This window comes from Coenobita brevimanus, chromosome 23, assembly GCF_032717465.1.
Source record: "Coenobita brevimanus isolate Jiangsu-jjx chromosome 23, ASM3271746v2, whole genome shotgun sequence".
NCBI lineage: Eukaryota > Metazoa > Arthropoda > Malacostraca > Decapoda > Coenobitidae > Coenobita > Coenobita brevimanus.
Genome location: NC_136976.1, coordinates 37155989 through 37175641, shown reverse-complemented (window position 1 = coordinate 37175641; position 19653 = coordinate 37155989). Strand labels below are relative to the sequence as shown.

General features: G+C 41.8%; 1 protein-coding gene across 1 annotated transcript in view; it reads right to left on the bottom strand.

Annotated features, from left to right (window-relative positions):
- The window catches only part of melt (ventricular zone expressed PH domain-containing protein melted), a 671576-nt gene that overhangs the window by 404898 nt on the left and 247025 nt on the right, over window positions 1-19653 (bottom strand). The gene's annotated exons all lie outside the window — the stretch shown is intronic.

Genomic DNA, 19653 nt, shown 5'->3' with positions numbered 1-19653 from the left:
GGGGAAAGAAAGCAGGAAAAAGGAGTGGTTTAATAGAAGATGTATGACAGCAAAAATAGAGAGAGACACGGCGTGGAACAATTGGAGAAAGAGAGGTAACAACAGAACAAAGGAAGACTATAAAAGAACTAGAAATGATTACATAAGATTACGTAGAGAGGAAGAAAGGAATTTTGAAAAAGGTATAATAGACAAATGTAAGGATGAACCCAAACTGTTTTATAGATTTGTCAATGGCAACTGAAACAAAAGGAAGGAATCACCAAACTGAAAGTAGAAGGAGAGGTCTATAAAGATGCGGCAATGCAAGCAGAAATGATCAACAAATGTTTCCAATCAGTTTTCACTAATGAAAAGGAGTTTGTGTAAGGGGAGGGAGTGACTAGAAATGTAATGATAAAAGATATGAAAGTGGAAGTACAGGAAGTGTATAAATTACTGGAAACTCAAGATATAAGGAAAGCCCCAGGACAGATGGAATCTCTAATTGGGTACTGAAGAAATGCAGAAAACAACTGGCGGATAAGATTCACAGTTTAATTGAGTGTTCTCTCTGGAAGAGGGGAAAGTGCCTCAAGAAGGGAAAAGGGCAAATGTGGCACCAATTTATAAAGGAGGAAACAGGGAAGAACCCCTGAATTATAGACCAGTGTCCCTAAACAGCATGGTTGCAAAACTGTGCAAAAGAATTCTGAAAGATAGATGGACAAAATATCTGGAAGAGATGAATATTTGGCTGATAGTCAGTTTGGATTTTGAAGTGGAAAGTCATGTGTTTCCAACTTGAGGTTTTACTCAAGAGCGATTGACGTGCTACAGGAGAGAGATGGTTGAGTGGAGTGAGAGTACAGTTACCTCTCAACTAACGAGAGTTTAAAAAACGTATTTTCATTTTGACACGAGCAAATGTTTACAGAGATATGTTTAAGTAACAAGGGTTTCTCGATTTAACGCGATTTTACATACATGATGGTTTCAAATTAGCTGCACGCGCCTTGGACAGTCCCGAACTGATAGACTGTGTGTGGCAGTTTATGCATAAATACAATTTTTTATTTGCCTGTTGCTTAAACTGGTTTTATTCGAACTATAATATTCAAATATGAAGTTTGGCCCCATTCTGAGTAATTTGGCTCATTTTCGGACAAAATTTGACCAGGAAAGCGATGACAGATCTAAAGTGTTACAACTTGATGCTGCAGAACAGAAAGAAGAAAACCACTCAGACCAAAACAGAGCAGTTCTTTATGAAGAAGACAGAAAACTTAAGCGAGTTTTCTTCATCACCAGTAGCACGGGAGTCAGAGGAAGAGGAAGAGGAAGGACAGCAGAGCAAGAAGCGACAACAAATATATGGTGGGGAGCGGTAGGAGGTGGGGGAGCGGGTTAAGGAGGGACAGCAGCAGACGACGAGTGATGCATAGATGAAGTGAGGCTGTGTGTTATTATTGTTTGTGACCTACTTACTGTAATGAAAATGATGCTTTTACTGTAGTGTTTTTATGACCTACTAATGCATTAATAATGTTGAGGAACTTTCACAATGCCGTGAATGAAGCAGAATTGAAAGGAAATCCATGTGAAAAAAAAATACAGTATGTATTTGGGGAGATGTAAACAACGCTTCAGCCAAACTAGGGCTCAAATGTTGTTTATTTCTCCCCAAATATACTGTTTTTGTTTTTTATGTGGATTTTCTTTCAAATTAATATTGTTGATTTTAAGTTTATAGTAGCACACCTCCTCAAATGGGTAGACTTTCCCGGAGTCCAGGAACGTAACCCCCAATATTACCATTGTTTCTTATGGGAAAATTATGCTTAAATAACGCATTTTTAACTAACGCGACCTCTCCAGGAACTTAACCCTCGCATTATTTGAGAGGTTACTGTATTTAGATTTGGAGAGGGCCTTCGACAAGGCACCCATAAGAGACTAATGTGGAAACTAGAATAAATAGGAGGACTGAAGGGGAACCTCCTGGAATGGATGAGAGACTTTCTGAGAGACAGACAAATGAGGACAGTAATAAAGGATAGGATGTCTAGATGGAGGGAAGTAACAAGAGGAGTCCCACAGGGCTCGATGTTCACGCCAGTAATGTTCCTGATTTATGTAAATGATATGGTAGATGGAGTGAACAGTTATGCAAGTCTGTTTGCTGATGATGTAAAGATCTTGAGGAAGGTAGAGGTTGAGGAGGATTGTAAAATGCTGCAGGAGGATCTGGATAGGATACACGATTGGAGCCGGATGTGGGAAATGAAATTTAATGCAAAGAAATGTAAAATATTGGAAATGGATAAAAGCACCCAGAGGCCATCACTGAATTATTTGATGGGTAATGAACCAATCACAAAAGCGAGAGAAGAGAAAGATTTGGGAGTGCTGGTCCAGGACAGTTTGTCACCTGAAAAACACATTAACGAGGCAGTTAGAGAGACGTATAAAGTCTTGACTAATATAAGAGTAGCTTTTCATTATATGGATGAGGAGATGATGAAAAAATTGATAGTGCCCATGATCTGCCCCAGGTTAGAATCTGCACCAGTAGTGTGGTCCCCACACAAAAAGAAAGATATAAACAAGATTGAAAGAATACAAAGAACAGCAACCAAAATGGTCCCCCAGTCTGGCAGATCTGTCACACAGAGAGACGCTGGAAAAGCTGGATTTGCCTTCCTTAGAAGAAAGGAGAAAGAGAGGCGACATGATGCAGTGTTCTGGACCATGGTGGGAGTAGATAAAATTGACAAAGAAGATCTATTTTTATGGGGTAAGAGAGTAACAAGAGGGCATGGAATGAAACTGAAGAAACCAAGCTGCTTGAAGGATATCAAGAAATATAGTTTTCCTTATAGATGTATAGACCTGTGGAATAGCCTGGACAAAGAGATCGTCCAGCCTAAAAACTTAAACGAGTTTAAAGCTAAATCTGACATTGTGAAACAGAGACGAGACCCCAAGATCGTAGCTCATTTCCTGTATACCACAATCAGGAAAATACAATTAGGCAATTAGGTAAATACACATATCATAAATACTCACACACACACATCTCTCAAGAAAACACTGCAACACTGCTAGAGGATGTGAGTAACCAGCTTCTTTGTCTAGTTTTTATACTATTGTAAGGTATAAAATGTGTGTTTACTATATACTCTCATAGGCAAAATATGGTGCATTTCATTGCTATTCTCTCAGTCATTTTAATTGTAAAGTATAGGTTGCATAAAAAAATCCGAAGAAAGCATGATCAAGCCGATGATTTCTTATGCATACATTTGTAAAGCAAAGTAACCTATGTGCACAAATAATTATTTTGGGAAAAGTTCCAAAAGATGAACATACTCAGCCTACGGGCCGGAGTGTATGTGCTGTTACCGCGTGCAATCCATCATAACTTTCAAAATTCATTTTCTTAATAATAATAAGGGTTATAACACTGTGAATTATATCATAGGCTTCCTTAACCTTTGGGCTACAAAAATGGATAGAATTTACATATATGTCTGTTAGTGTCACTAATAACATACAAAATATTAAACAAATTAGTTTTTACGTGATTTTCGTAGTTTTTTCAATTTACTCGAAAACTATTGGACGTATCAACTCGAAACCAAGCTCATTTGAAAGCTTCTGAAATTCTGCATACAGTCATGTCCTTTGCAACTGCGCATCATGAGAAAAAATTTTCATGGTGATGTTGGAAAGTTGTTGGAAGCCAGTTTTCACCTAAATAAGGATTATTCTCGTTTCATTTCTGTACATTTTTTTTTTTATTTTTTATTTTTTATTTTTTTTTGACAGTATAAACATCAGTGAAGATGATGGGCTACGATTTATAACAATATAAGCACTTTCCGATGGTAATTTTGGCCATAGAATTTTTTTTCTTTTCCACACCAGTGGAGGCAGCCTTAGCAGGGTTTTGGTTCTAAGGGAGGGCATGAAACTTAATGCAAACTTATGGTGTGTGAGAGTGTTAAAGGCGCCTGGAGATAGCATTACAACCAGTTCTTGAATGAGGAATTTGACTAGGACTGGGAAGGTTTGGAGCCAGCTAATCCAGTGTTTGGCCCTTGGTCTTTCATTGACACAGCTACTGTGAGCAGGGCAATAGGTAGGATGCAGACGGGGAAGGCTGCAGGTATGGCTGGGTTGACTGCAGAAATGTTGATGGTCTAAGGAGATATAGGAGTGGGGTTAGTCACTGATGTGATATATACAATTATATACGAGCATATTGTTCCAGATGATTGGCTGAACAGTGTAATTGTAAATGTGTACAAGGGGAAGGGAGATGCCCTGGAAAAAGGAAATTATAAAGGCATAAAGCTTTTGGACCAGATAATGAAGGTAACGGAGAGAGTTCTAGAAGGTATGATTAAAGAAAGAGTGAATATTGTTGAGATGCAGTTTGGGTTTATGCCAGGCAAAGGGACCACTGATAACATATTCATTGTTCAACAGTTTCAGGAAAAATAAATAGGAAAGAAAAGGGAACTGTGCTTTGTTTTTGTTGATTTGGAGAAGGCCTCAGACAGAGTCCATAAAGAGGTGGTGAGGTGGGTGATGAGAAAGCTTGGGATCAAGGAGTGGCTGGTTAGGGTGGTTATGGCCATGAATGTGGGTGCTCGCACCCAAGAAAAGGTGAATGGAGCTTTGAATGAGGAGTTTTTCATGAATGCTGGTGTACATCATGGGTCAGTCTTGAACCCCCTCTCACAGGACTTCAGAAATGGACTCCTGTGGGAGATGTTGTATGCTGATGAGTTGGTGATGACTGCAGACAACGAAAGGGAAGAGGAGGAAAGATTTAGGAAATAGAGAGATGTTATGGGGTACATGTCTTAAGAGTAAATGCAGATAAAACAAAAGTGATGGTATGTAGGGTTGGGGGTAGTACTGTCAAAAAAGAGAGGGAGCAGCCATGTGCGATATGTCACAAGGGCATGGGCAGTGATTCCATCCTGTGCAGTGTTTGTAATCGAGGGTGCATAAGAGATGTAGTGGTTTTAGAGGCAGACTGTGAGATTAACGCTGATTTCACATGTGCGTTGAGTCGGGGAGAGCATGTGGAGATTGCCAGGTGACAAAGGATGGAACTTGCTGGTGAGTCTTTTGAGTGGTGGAAGAGTTTTGTTATTTGGGAGACATGTTATGTGCTGGAGGTGGGACTGGAGTGAGGAGTGGTTGGAAGAAGTTCAGGGAGCTGTTCCCTGTCCTGATATTGAGAGGGCTCTCCCTCCGTGCTAATGGATCTCTGTATGCAGCATGTGTTAGGAATGTAATGCTGTATGGTAGTGAGACCTGGGCAGTGAAGCAAAAGGATATTCTCAGGCTCAAACATACAGAAATGGCAATGATTAGGTGGATGTGCAGTGCGTCCCTGAGTCCGAGGCTGAGGGAGGGCTAGGTTTACGATGGAAGAGTTGAGTGGCAGGGTGGGACTGGGGTGTATTGGTGTTGTGATGAAGAGGGTTAGATTGAGATGGTTTGGGTAAGTACAGAGGGTGGGGGATGATAACTCCGCATGCAGGAAGTGAGAAGTGTTAATGTTAGGGGTAGGGTAGCAAGATGTAGACCAAAAAGATCTGGGACGAAGTCATTGAGTGTGATCTCAGGGATAAGGGACTAATTAGGGAAGCTGCCAGATATTGAGCAGCATGGAGAGACGCCATTCAGTAACTAAGGCCACTGCAGGCGAGCATATTGGAGCCTTCAAAAACAAAACAAAATGAAACAAAATGATTTGGAGAGGGCCTATAACAAAGTCCCTGGGTAGGTGGCAGGCAATAAGAAAACTTGGGATTTAGAAGAAGGTGATGAAAGTGGTCATAGTTATGGAGGTGGGTGCTCTTACCCTGGTGAGAGTGAATGGAGATTTGAGTGATGAGTGTTCCATGATTGTTGGCATGCATCAGGGGTCAGTCCTGAGTCCCTCATTGTTTGTAATGGTGCTTGAAGCTCTTTCACGTGACTTCAGAAATGGATCCCCATGGGAGATGTTGTATGCTGATGACTTGGCGTTGATTGCAGAAAATGAAAGGGAGGTGGTGGTATGACTCAGGAAGTGGAGAGACAGAATGGGATATAAGGGACTGAGAATAAAAGCGGATAAAATGAAAGTGATGATATACAGGTATACCCTGGTTTAACAAAGCAATTGGTTAGGTAAAAACCAATCATTAGGCAGGGTATCGTATACCGGGGTAGATTTAACATGTAAAGTAATGGGATGCGGTTTCCAGCCTTGGGCTTCCCCTCCAACTAAGTCCTAAACCCACCCACATGAGCCCAAAAACAAGTTTAAGGCCAATCTAAATGGACTAACAGCTGTAAATGAAGCTAACCTAAGTCTAACACCTGTAAATAACTCACTAAAACCAACAAATAAAATCTGAAAATCATCATATATGTCATGAAAAATTCAAACTTAGTAAACTGTACCTCAAAATGACAATGTTCACCCTACCTATAGCTAAAACACATTCATGTAAGTCTAAACACTGTTTATGAATCAACCTAAACACATTATCTATCTATCTATCTATTGCCAGACGCCTCAATCCCGTTTGGGGTGGCCACAAACAAATCGCCTCCACGTCGTCCTGTCCCCCGCCATTTCACTGCTCTGCTCCCAACTCACACCCCCCTCTCTCATATACCTCCCCACCCCATCCCTCCATCTCATCCTCGGCCTCCCCCTCCCTCTTCCCCCCTCCACCTCCCTCATATACACTCTCTTCGTCAGTCTTTCACCCTCCATCCTCTCCACATGGCCAAACCACCTCAGTTTGTTCCTCATAACACTTCCTATCACATCCACACACAATTTTAGTATATCACTATAATCAGTAAAAAAATAAAAAAACATTGTGAAACCAGGATTTGGCCATCATTAGGCGGGGTATGATGGTATTTCCAGTGTTGGGCAGGTGCGCAAACACTTGCACAAAACGCAATTGCGCACCCTTGCGCTCCGGTGATATCGTTCGTGCAGTGCGCACCGAACGAGACCATGCGTAATTTTGCGCTTGCGCACATGAAAAGGCAGGTGCGCAAGCACAAACTTAGTTGAGCTTGCACTACTAAATTTGCGCTTGCGCTCCTGCCTTGCGCACCTGCCCTGTGGATTGCACACTGCGCAATCCAAGGGACATGTGGTCTTCCAGGAGACACGTGGTCTTGGGAGGTTCCCACATGGCTGGACAATGGATGAGGGAGGCTGGGGCAGGTCGCGAGGGTGGGTTGGTGGCAGTGTTGCCATATCCGAACAACGAAATTATGCTAGGGCAATGAAGAAAATAATGCTAGATTGAGCAAAATTATTCCAAGTAAAAAACGAATTATGCTAACTTGAAGCTAAATGATAAAATTCTATATTTGTTCATGTTAGGGTCTGGTTAGTACTTGGATGGGTGACCGCCTGGGAACACCAGATGCTGTTGGCATAACTCCCTACGTGTCAAGTGGGGTTGGTGGAGGATTAGTGCCCCTCCCTGTAAAACAATTAACTCTAAGCCCTTGACCACCCCGTTTGGGATACATGGCGTCTGGCAATGGATGGATGGATGGATATATTAATTATGTATTGTGTTTACTATGAAAATATTTAATTGAACCCTACATAAGAGAATACATTTCTCTCTCTCTCTCTCTCTCTCTCTCCAAGCCTTGATGACACAACTTTAGCAGAATAGAAACATTGCTGTTGCACCACTTACAAAAAGCTTTGTTTTTCCTATATCTGATGAGCCACTTTCAGCCAGCCATTCTGGGCGAAAAGTTTGCTTGTAACTTTTTTTACTAGCTTCTTTTTTCTTCTCGGGTATGTCAGAATCATGGTCACTGCTATTCAGGAATCACTGCCAAATGAAGCTTTTGAAGTACTAGATCCTGGATCCTCTTGACAAACTTTCTTCCTCTTGCTCGACATCATGAAACAGCTAGGTTACTGCATGGAGTGGTACTCCAATACTGGTATAACTTTTTTTTTTTTTTAAATCAAAGAATGGCAGTCAACTGCCTCATGATTTCTCATAGACGGTTGGCTGAGCTACAGAGTACTCTCATAATTTCGTTCTTAAGGTATCAGTATGGCAACACATTCATTCGCCAATCAGCTACCCGCCCAGCTCTCTCTCTCTCTCTCTCTCTCTGATTTATAGCTTTTATAAAATTATTCCAAATTTATTCCATTCCATTCTAAATTATGCTAGAATTATGCTAAAACTTGTAATGTGCTAAAAAATATTCCAGACTCGAAAGTTTGATCAGAATTATGCTAAAAGAATAAAATTATGCTAGATATGGTAACACTGGTTGGTGGGGGGAAATGGTAGGGAAGGGGGTAGTAGCATTTCTTAATATGCTTCAACAGAGATAATGTATTTTTAATATTTTTTAAGTAATTATTAGTAGTAAATAATAATAAATATGCATTATGTATTAAGATTAGCATATGCAATTCCTTACAAAAACCATTAAAACATATTATTTAAATCAAATATCCACAGCCTAATAATTTATTAGACTGTGGATACTTGATTTAAATTGTTTTCATGTTTGTTTGTTTTTTGTTTGTGTGTAACGGACTACATATGCTATTTTATATCTATATTGAATTGAGAGGCGGAAGAGAGAGTTATATGTGGAAAGGAAGAGAGAGGTGAAAAGATTAGTAAGAGAGAGTAAGAAGAGAGTGGATGAGGAATTTGGAAGGAATTTGAGTGTAAAGTGGAGGGACTGTAAGAAAATGTTCTGGAGAGAAGTGAAAAGAGTAAGACAGGGTGGAAGTGAAGTTAGCAGGGGAGTGAAAGATAAAAATGGTAGATTACTAGTGGAGAAGGGAGAAAAAGTGAGCAGATGGAGAGAACACTTTAAGGAATTGTTGAACGTAGAGGATGGAAGTAATGCGAGTATAAGTGGCTGGGGAATGGCTGGGAGAACTAGGGAGGTGAGAAGACAGGAAGAAATCAGTAGGATAGAAGTTGTGGAAGCAATGAAGAAAGTTAAATCGGGGAAAGCCCCAGGAATTGATGGAGTGTGTGGTGAAATGCTGAAGCATGGGGGAGAGATAGTAGTAGAATGGATGTGGAAGATGTGCAGATTGGCCTGGGAGGAAGGTAGAGTCCCGGAGGATTGGAAGTCAGGTATAATTATTCCCTTGTACAAAGGAAAAGGGGAAAAAGAAGTGTGTGGTAATCATAGGGGCATTTGTCTTCTTAGTATAATAAGAAAAGTGTATGGTAGGATACTTATAGACAGAGTTAGAGAAAGAACAGAGAAATTAGTTGGAGAAGAACAGGGAGGCTTTAGGAAGGGAAGAGGTTGTTTAGATCAGATATTCATTCTTAGATCTTTAGTGGAAAAGTTTCTAGAGAAGGGAAAGAAGTTGTATGTGGCTTTCATGGATTTGGAGAAAGCATATGACAGGGTGGATAGACAAGGATTGTGGAAAGTGTTAAGAATATATGGAGTAGATGGGAAGTTGTTGAATGCTGTGAAGAGTATGTACGATGGTGTGAAGGCTGCAGTGCATGTGGATGATGAACTAAGTGAATTTTTCTCTTTGAAAGTTGGTTTGAAACAGGGATGTGTCATGTCTCCATGGTTGTTCAATCTGTACATGGATGGGGTAATAAAAGAGGTACAAGGTAGGGTAGTGGATGTTGGAGTGGCCCTGGTGAGAGAGGATAGTGTTTGGAAACTCCCTGTACTGTTGTTTGCAGATGATACTGTGTTGTTGAGTGAAGACGAAGGGGAGCTGCAAGGCTTGGTGGATGAGTTTGGGAGAGTGTGTAAGAAACGGAACCTAAAGGTGAATGTAGGGAAGAGTAAAGTGATGGTCTTTGAGAGAGGTGAAGTCAGTGAATGTACAGCGAGGTTGGATGGTGAGGAATTGGAAAATGTGAGTACGTTTAAGTATTTGGGTAGTGTGATGAGTAAGGATGGAGGTTTGGAGGGTGAAGTGCTTGAAAGGGTACAGCAGGGAAGAAAGGTTGCTGGTTCCTTGAAAGCAGTGATAAGAAACAGGGAAGTGAGCATGGAAGTAAAAAAGTTACTACATGACAGTATTGTGATACCAACTCTAACATACGGAAGTGAAGCTTGGACATTGTTGGAAGGACACAAGTCAAGAGTGAGAGCAGTGGAAATGAGTTATTTAAGAGGAGCCTGTGGAGTCACATGGAGAGACAGGCTGACGAATGAGGATATAAAGGAGCGTTGTGGTGTGGATGTGGATGTGATAGGAAGCGTTGTGAGGAACACACTGAGGTGGTTTGGCCATGTGGAGAGGATGGAGGGTGAAAGACTGACGAAGAGAGTGTATATGAGTAAGGTGGAGGGTGGAAGAGGGAGGGGGAGACCGAGGATGAGATGGAGGGATGGGGTGGAGAGGTATATGAGAGAGGGGGGTGTGAGTTGGGAGCAGGGCAGTGAAATGGCGGGGGACAGGGCGACTTGGAGGCGATTTGTTTGTGGCCACCCCAAACGGGATTGAGGCGTCTGGCAATAGATAGATAGATAGATAGATAGAATTATTAAATAAACTGTCTTGACAAGACAAGAGAGAGAGAGAGAGAGAAAATACGGGAATGGCAGAGGAGCGTCCCTTTGAGTGAGGAGATAAGGCATAAACTTCGTCCCTCTTCTCTCTTATTCTCCATTCCTTCCCTCCTCTCTCTCTTATTCTCCATTCCTCCCTCCTCTGTCAGAGAGAGAGAGAGAGAGAGAGAGAGAGAGAGAGAGAGAGAGAGAGAGAGAGAGAGAGTTGATGATACAGTAATCACGTGATCTTTGCCAATGCCTTCACAAATACACGTAGGCTGTTTTTCCCGGACAATGACCTACTGTACCTCAGTCACCGCGGGTGGTGGGCAGGTTGCTAATTTAGTAATTTATTTAATTATACCAATATATATTTTACAGTAATTCCCACAAATATAAGCAAATAATTTGCACTAACGCTTTGTGACATTGCACAAGCTAAATATTGGATTGCGCACTTGAGCAAATTATAAATAATAGAAAATAATAATAATAAATAAAAGTAGGAATGTGAGAGGAGTGAATGATGAAGTGAAAGAGAGAGAGATTGTTCAGGTGCTTGAGGATGCAAAAATGGATATATGTGGACCGACTGAAACTAAATGGCAAAGGTGAACGGGTGAGAGAATGGGAATATGGTTTAGGTATATGTGCGGGAGTCAATGAAAATGAGAGGGCAAGAGAGGGAGTATGTCTGATGATAAGCAAGAAGTGGAAGGAGAATATAAGAGAGTATGGAACAGTGGGTGCAAGGATTGTATGGGTGAGGATGAAAGTAGGTATACAAGCATGGGCGATTGTATGTGTGTATGCCCCGATAGAGGATCGAGTGGCAAGAGTGAAAGATGAGTTTTGGGCGAGTGTAGAAGCATGTATGGACAAGTTTGAGAGGAGCGAGAGAGTGCTGTTGATTGGAGACATGAATGGCAAAGTTGGGAATGTACGAGTGGATGGAGTGGTTGGCCAGTGGGGTGTGCCAGCTGACGTAGATGGGAATGGCAGTGCTTTGGTGGACATCTGTGCTGGAAAGGGGTTGGCAAAAGCCAACACCTACTTTCGGCATAAGATGATCCACCGGTACACATGGAAAGTAATGAAAAGGATGGATGGTGAACTTGTTGAACGAAAGGCAATGATAGACTAAGTGTGTGTGGATGAGTGAATGAGAAGACAAGTGTTGGATGCAACACTGTAGCATCAGTCGAACAGGGCAGTACTCCCGAGGTTCATGGCAAGCTGATGATAGGGAGAGCTGGAGCTCCCGTTTCACCAGCCCTCAGGACTTGATCCTGATCATCTCCCTTTTCTGAACATTTTCAGTGCATTCATTTACACAGAGAGTAGGCCAGCATGCCCTCATAATACCTCTACCTTCAACTGTCTACACCACACTACATGCGCATAACATATCACACCTTCTATTCACATCTTTAGTAATAGCCGCTGCAATCTTACAATCAAATGAGGTGGTACCTCGGATTGCCACCACCGGCAGGGTAGGGCTGGAGGCACAGGGTCCTCCCGGTCGCCATTAAGCGACTGTTGCTATTTCCAGGAATGCTCGTCGGCGAAGAGGTGACGGTGCGGCCTTATTCTTTACCAACATCCGCGGCCTTACCACAAATTTAAACTCAGTTCATTTTTTCCTTCAGTCCATATCCCCTTTGGCCCTTTTCCTCACAGAACCACAAATCTCACCCTCTACCGATATATCTCCATTTTGTTTTCCCGGTTACCATCTCCTTACCAACTTTCGAAACAAGGGCGGCACCTGTTGTTATATCAAATCCCAATATGCAGTTGATACTATTTTAAACTTCACTTCATCCAGTTTTGATTACTCATTATATAAATTAAATTGCCAAAACATTACCAAATATATCTGTGTAGTTTATCGTTCCCCCAATGCTTCTTCGGAACCCAGTGTATTTGATTCCATATCCACTCAGTTGAGTAACCTTGACCTTGCCCTTGGCAATGAAATTACCATTTTGGGAGATTTTAACATACACAATGTTGAATGGTTATTGCATTCTGCCCGGACTGACGACGCTGGTCTAAAATGCGAGCTGTTTGCAGAATCGTTTAATCTCACCCAATTGGTAAAGCAACCAACCAGAATACCTGATAATCCTGACCATAATGCCCATCTCTTGGATTTATTCTTGACAAATAATCCAGATCAATACAGGATAGAGGTACTGTCACCACTTGGATCATCTGACCACAATCTCATCAAAGCCTCATTAGTTAACCCTCCTACACCTCCCCATTCCGAACCTGTCAGGGTGACCCGATGGCACTTTGACAGGGCAGACTGGGATGGATTTAGAAATTATCTTGCTGATGTTCCATGGCAGTCTTTCTTCTCTAGTGATCCCAATTCTACCCAGTCCCACATTTGTGACTTAATACTAGCTAGTATGGATTTATTCATACCAAGTCAACAATTCACTAAAAGATCAAACTCTCCAAAATGGTTTGATGGCAATTGTGCCAGAGCAACAGCCCAAAAGTCACTAGCATATAACTCTTACTTAAAATCAAAAACATCTGAATCACTCTCCCAATTTAAAATTGCTAGAAATCATGCAAAAGCTGTATTAAATCTATCTAAATCAAACTTTCTTCAAAAGCAAGCATCAAAACTACTTAACAACCCTAATGACAATAGAATATTCTGGTCAACTCTTAATTCTTTCAACAATAACTCTAACAAGTCATCTTCCATTCCCCCACTAAAATCTTCAGATGGCAATATTACAAATGACCCACGTGGGAAAGCAGATATCTTTGCTAGTACCTTTGCAAGAAACTCTACCATAGATGATACCAGCCAGAATGTCTCAGTACTGGAACTTGATTCTCCCAAAATTGCCCCACTTAAAATACAGACAAGATTCATAAAATCCATCCTAGACAATTTACCTACCAACAAAGCTCCAGGCCCAGATGGAATTCTGCCAATTGTTTTGAAAAAGTGTTCCCCTGAACTTGCCTCTGTCCTAGCCAAATTATTCAGACTATGCATACATACTTCTTTATTCCCAAATTCATGGAAAGAAGCCAATATCCACCCAGTTCCGAAGAAAGGAAGTTCGTCTGACCCCTCCAATTACAGACCAACAGCTGTCACATCTTCTCTTGGTAAGGTATTTGAAACTTTAATTAATAAGCATATTGTTAAACATCTTGAATCCAACAACTTGATTAGTGATAGAAAATACGGTTTTCGCCGCGAAAGATCCACCATTGACATACTCAATCTCTTAACTCATACCATCCATCAATCAATTGATCTTTTTGGTGAAACTCATGCAGTAGCTCTTGATATCTCTAAAGCTTTCGACAGAGTATGGCACCGTTCCCTGCTGTCCAAACTCCCTTGCTATGGACTAACGTCTTTTGTTCCTTTGATTTCTTCTTATCTTAGTGACAGGAAAATAAGAGTAAAAGTAGATGATCTATATTCAAATTTCCACTCAATTAACGCCGGCGTGCCGCAGGGATCAGTTCTGGCGCCAACCCTATTTCTGGTTCATATTAATGATCTCTTATCTGTCACTCACAATCCCATTCACTCATATGCAGATGACTCAACACTACATAGTTCATTCACACTCAGACATCCAGTTACAAAGTCTAATATCTCTACCTCTCAACTCAGTACAGCCATCTCCATAAATCAAAATCTATCTACAATCAGTGAATGGGGACAAAACAACCTTGTCTCTTTTAATGCTAGTAAAACTAAATATATACAGTTTACTAATAGACAGATATTACCAGATTCGTACATTACCTTCAGTGCTACTAATATTCCAATCTCTAAAAGTATTGAAATTCTTGGTGTCTCACTTAACAGTGCCCTCAGCTGGACCTCTCATGTCAGATCACTTGCTAAAACCGCATCAAAGAAACTTGGATTATTGTACAGAGTCCGTAACTTCTTCGCCGATGAGCAGTTAGCTATAATTTATAAGAGTCATGTGTGCTCTCAGCCTGAATATTGCTCACCCTTGTGGAATGGTTGTGGAGAGGTTGCATTAAGACAACTAGACAAAATCCAGAATAAAGCTGTTAGAATAATTAACAACCCTGCCATTACATATAAACTACCTCCCCTGCAAGTAAGAATGAATGTTGCCTCCCTTGCATTGTTTTACAGATATTTTTTTGGCAAATGCTCAGACGAAGTTGCGTCCATGGTGCCACCTCTCCATGCCTTCCCTCGTGCTACACAGGCATCTGGTAGCGCTCATGACTGGAATGTCACTCAACCATATTGCAGAACTTCTGGCTACCAGAATTCTTTCATTCCCCGAACTGCATCTCTCTGGAACTCGCTTCCCCAGAGTTGTTTTCCTCCAAATTTCAACCTACGACTGTTCAAGTCTAACTGTTACAAATATTTTATGAACAGAGGACACCAGTAATCTGGTGTATGGATTTTTTTTTTTCCCCCATTTGTTTTTCCTTCCTCCGTTCTGTTATTAAAAAAAAAAAAAAAAAAAAAAAAAGTGTGGAGAGGGTGGGGGAATGGAGTCTCGGACCATCACTTAGTGATGGCCAAGGTAGGGCCGCAAAGAAAGTGGTTGAGGAGACGAAGGGGAAGACAGGAGGAAACAGCTCCTGTGAGAAGAGTGGAGAAATTGCAAGATAGTGAGAAAATGACAGAGTATAAGAGCATAGTGGAAGAAAGACTGGGAAGGTATGAGCTAGAGTAGATGGAAGGGGTGGAAGACGTATGTAAGATATTCACGGAAGAGATAGGCGCAGCGTGTGAGGTGGTTTGTGGAGTGAGGAGGAGATGCAAGGGTGTGCAAGGGACAGCATGGTGGAATGATGAGGTGAAATGAGCTGTGGAACAAAAGAAGAAGGCATATAGTGAATGGTTAGTGAGTAGAGGTAGGGGAGAAGATGAGAGAGAGAAGAGAGAGGTATATGTGAGCAGGAGAAGGGAGGTGAAGAGACTGGTGAAGGAGAGTAAAAAGAAAGTGGATGAAGAGTTTGGGAGGAATCTGAGTGTGAAATGGAGGGAGAGTAAGAAATTGTTTTGGAAGGAGGTAAAGAAAGTAAGGCAGTGTGAAAGGGGAAATAGTAGGGGAGTGAAAGATAGGAATAATAGATTTTTGGTGGAGAAGAGAGAGAAACTGAGGAGATGGAAGGAGCACTTTGAGGATTTGTTGAATGTAGAGAGTGAGAGCAGTGTGAGTATAAGTGGTTGGGGAATGGCTGGGAGAAGAAGAGATGAAAGGAGGGAGGAAGAGATCAGTAGGGCGGAAGTAGTGGAAGCGATGAAGATTAAGTTGGGAAAGGCCCCAGGAATTGATGGAGTGTGTGGTGAAATGCTTAGGTATGGGGGTGAGATTGTTGTGGAGTGGATATGGAAGTTGTGTAGATTGGCATGGGAAGAGGGAAGGGTTCCAGAGGACTGGAAATCAGGTATAATTGTTCCTTTATACAGAGGAAAAGGGGAGAGACAAGTATGTGGTAACCATAGGGGTATTTGCCTACTTAGTGTGACTGGTAAAATATATGGTAGAATACTCACTGATAGGGTTAGGCATATGACAGAGAAGCTAGTTGGAGAAGAACAACGAGGATTTAGGATGGGAAAAGGGTGTGTAGATCAGATATTTGTTCTAAGATGTTTAGTGGAGAAGTATCTAGAGAAGGGAAGGAAAGTGTATGCTGCCTTCATGGACTTGGAGAAAGCTTATGACAGAATAGATAGGCAAGGTATGTGGAAGGTATTAAGAATATATGGAGTGGAGGGGAAATTGTTGAGTGCTGTGAAGAGTATGTACGAGGGAGCTAGGGCTGCGGTGCGAGTGGATGGTGAACTGAGTGAGTTCTTTGATCTCAATGTGGGACTGAAACAGGGGTGTGTGATGTCTCCATGGCTGTTTAATATATACATGGATGGGGTTGTAAAGGAGGTGCAGGGTAGGGCAGTGGATGTGGGGGTGGCTCTAATGAATGAGGGTGAGATTTGGAAGCTCCCGGTGCTGCTGTTTGCTGATGATACAGTACTGTTAAGTGAAGATGAATGGGAGTTGCAAGGTTTGGTGAATGAATTTGGGACAGTGTGTAGGAGGAGGAATCTGAAAGTTAATGTAAACAAAGGTAAAGTTATGGTGTTTGAGAGGAATGAAGTCACAGAGTGTGCAGTGAGGTTGGATTGTGAGGATATGGAGAATGTGAGTGCATTCAAGTACCTGGGTAATGTGATGAGTAGGGATGGAACTTTGGGAGATGAAGTGCATGAAAGGGTACAGCAGGGAAGGAAGGTTGTTGGTACACTGAAAGCAGTGATGAGAAATAGGGAGGTGAGTATTGAAGTTAAGAAGTCACTGCATGATAGTACTGTGATCCCTACCCTGACGTATGGAAGCGAGGCATGGACCTTGCAAGAGGGGAACAAGTCAAGAGTGAGAGCAGTAGAAGTTAAGAAGTCACTGCATGATAGTACTGTGATCCCTACCCTGACGTGGAGCGACGTGGAGGGACAGGTTGACGAATGAAGAAGTGAAGGAACGTTGTGGGGTGGATGTGGATGTGGTTGAGAAGATTAGGAGAAATACATTGAGGTGGTTTGGACATGTGAAGAGGATGGAGAATGAAAGACTAAGAGGGTGTATGTAGGTGAGGTGGAGGGAGGGAGAGGGAGAGGTAGACCGAGGATGAGGTGGAGGGATGGAGTTGAGAGGTATATGAGGGAGGGGGGGTGAGCTGGGGGGAGGGGAGTCAAATGGTGGGTGACAGAGCGACTTGGAGGCGTTTTGTCTGCGGCCACCCTTTGCAGGATTAGGGCGTCGGGCTATAGATAGATAGATAGATAGAAGTAAGTAGGTATGCTGTTTTATTTAAATATCTCAATATTTTTCAGTAATTCCCAAAAATATATGCAATTGGTTTGCGCTTGCGCTTTGCGACATTGCGCAAGCTAAATATTTGTCAGACTGCGCATTTGCGCTTGCGCAAGGTAGTGAACTGTGGATTGCGCTTTGCGCTTGCGCAAGGTAGTGAACTGTGGATTGCGCTTTGCGCTTGCGAAAGGTAGTGAACTGTGGATTGCGCTTCACGCTTGCGCAAGGTCCTTCTTCGTTTTGCACTGCCCATCACTGGGTATTTCTACCCCCGTTGTTAAGCCAGGGTATCGCATCTAGGGGTATCATATATAGGGGTATTACTGTATAGGGCTGATGGCAGTACAGTATTGTCAAGGAAAAGGTGTGGCCATTTGCAGTTTGCCACAAGTGTGTGGGAAGTAACTCCATTTCATGCAGTGTTTGTGGTAAGTGGCTGTATAAGACATGTAGTGGTATACGAGGTTGGCTGTAAAATAATGCTGTCTTCGTGTATTTGGTGGGTCAGAGAGATCATGTCGAGATTTTCAGGTGTGAAAGAATTCATCTTGCTGAAGAGTCTCTTGAGTGTGCACAGGAGTTTTGTAATTTGGGGGACATGTTATGTGCTGGAGGTGGGGCTGGAGCCAGCTCTGTATCTTTGGTAAGGAGTGGTTGGACGAAGTTCAGGGAGCTGTTGCCTCTCCCAACACTGAGTGGGCTCTCCCCCCGTGCTAAGGGATTTTTGTTTGTGGCATGTTCTTAAGCTGTAATGCTGTATGGTATTAAGACCTGGAAAGCATAGGGTAGTGATACTCATATGCTCAAACATACAAAAATGACAATGATTAGATGGATGTGTGGTGTGTCCCTGTTTGCAAGGTCCAGGGGGTCTAGGATTGTGATTTAAGAGTTGAAGAGGAAGGATGGGGCTTGAATGTATTGGTGCTGTGATGAGGAGGAGTAGATTGAGATGGTCTGCGCAGGTTCAGAGGATGGAAGATGACAACTGGGTGCAGAAGGTGAGAAGTGTAAACGTCAGAGGTACATTAGTTTTGTGACAGGCAGATTGATAAAACATGGGACGAGGTCACAGAGTAGATTTCTGCAATATGGGACTGAATAGGGAGGTTACCTGACATTGAGAAACATGGATGCCACCATCAGGTTATTCAAGATGGCCACATGCAAATAAGTAGGAGCCTTTATAAACAATTTTACTGATATGAATAACTGGGGATGGTTAAAAACTTTTCTCTGCCTGTGAGGGTTTCTAAAACTACATATATACATATCTATCAGAATAGCAACAAAAATGAAAAAAAGAAAAGAAAAACTAATAATAATAGCATGCACAGAGACCACAAACACAGATTACATCTGCCAAGAAACAAAAGTACTCCCAATCAAAGACCAGACAAACATGAAATGTACACAATTCATTGCTTCAGAACAGGACCCATCTCACCCAAGTCATAGCTACACCCACAAGTGGACAGTGAAAGCAGGGGTAATGTTTTTCTGTGTGTGTGTGTGTGTGTGTGTGTGTGTGTGTGTGTGTGTGTGTGTGTGTGTGTGTGTTCTTACCTACTTAATTGTTCTTACCTAATTGTATCTTTACAGGAATGAGTCAAGCTCGTACTGTCCCGTGTCTTAAACCATATTTATCGTACATATCCTTAAATTTGTGAATTTTTTTGGCACATACTATTTCATTCGGTAGTGCATTCCATTGATCAACTGCTCTGTTTGGGAAACTGAATTTCCTTACGTCTTTATCACCTCTCTTCTTATGCAGTTTTTTGCAGTGTCCTCTTGCTGATGCTTCTCCATATGTTAAGTAATCATTTATGTCTATTTTCTCCTTCCCTGATATGCATTTATATAGCATTATCATGTCACCTCTTTTCCTTCTCTCCTGTAGTGTTGGTAGATTCAGTTTATTTAGTCTTTCTTCGTAGCTTAGGTCCCTTAAGATTGGTATCCATCTTGTAGTGGCCCTTTGAACTTTTTCAATCTTGTCTATGTGTTTTTTGAGATGAGGACTCCAGACTACTGATGCATATTCCAGGGTTGGTCTAATGAATGATGTTATTATCCTTCTTAGCATGTCTTCATTTATGTATGTGAATGCTATTCTCATATTTGCAAGCAGTGTATACATGTTCCGTACCTTCTCACTGATGTGGTCAGCCGGAGATAGTCTGTTATTGATAATCACACCTAGGTCTTTCTCTCTTTCTGA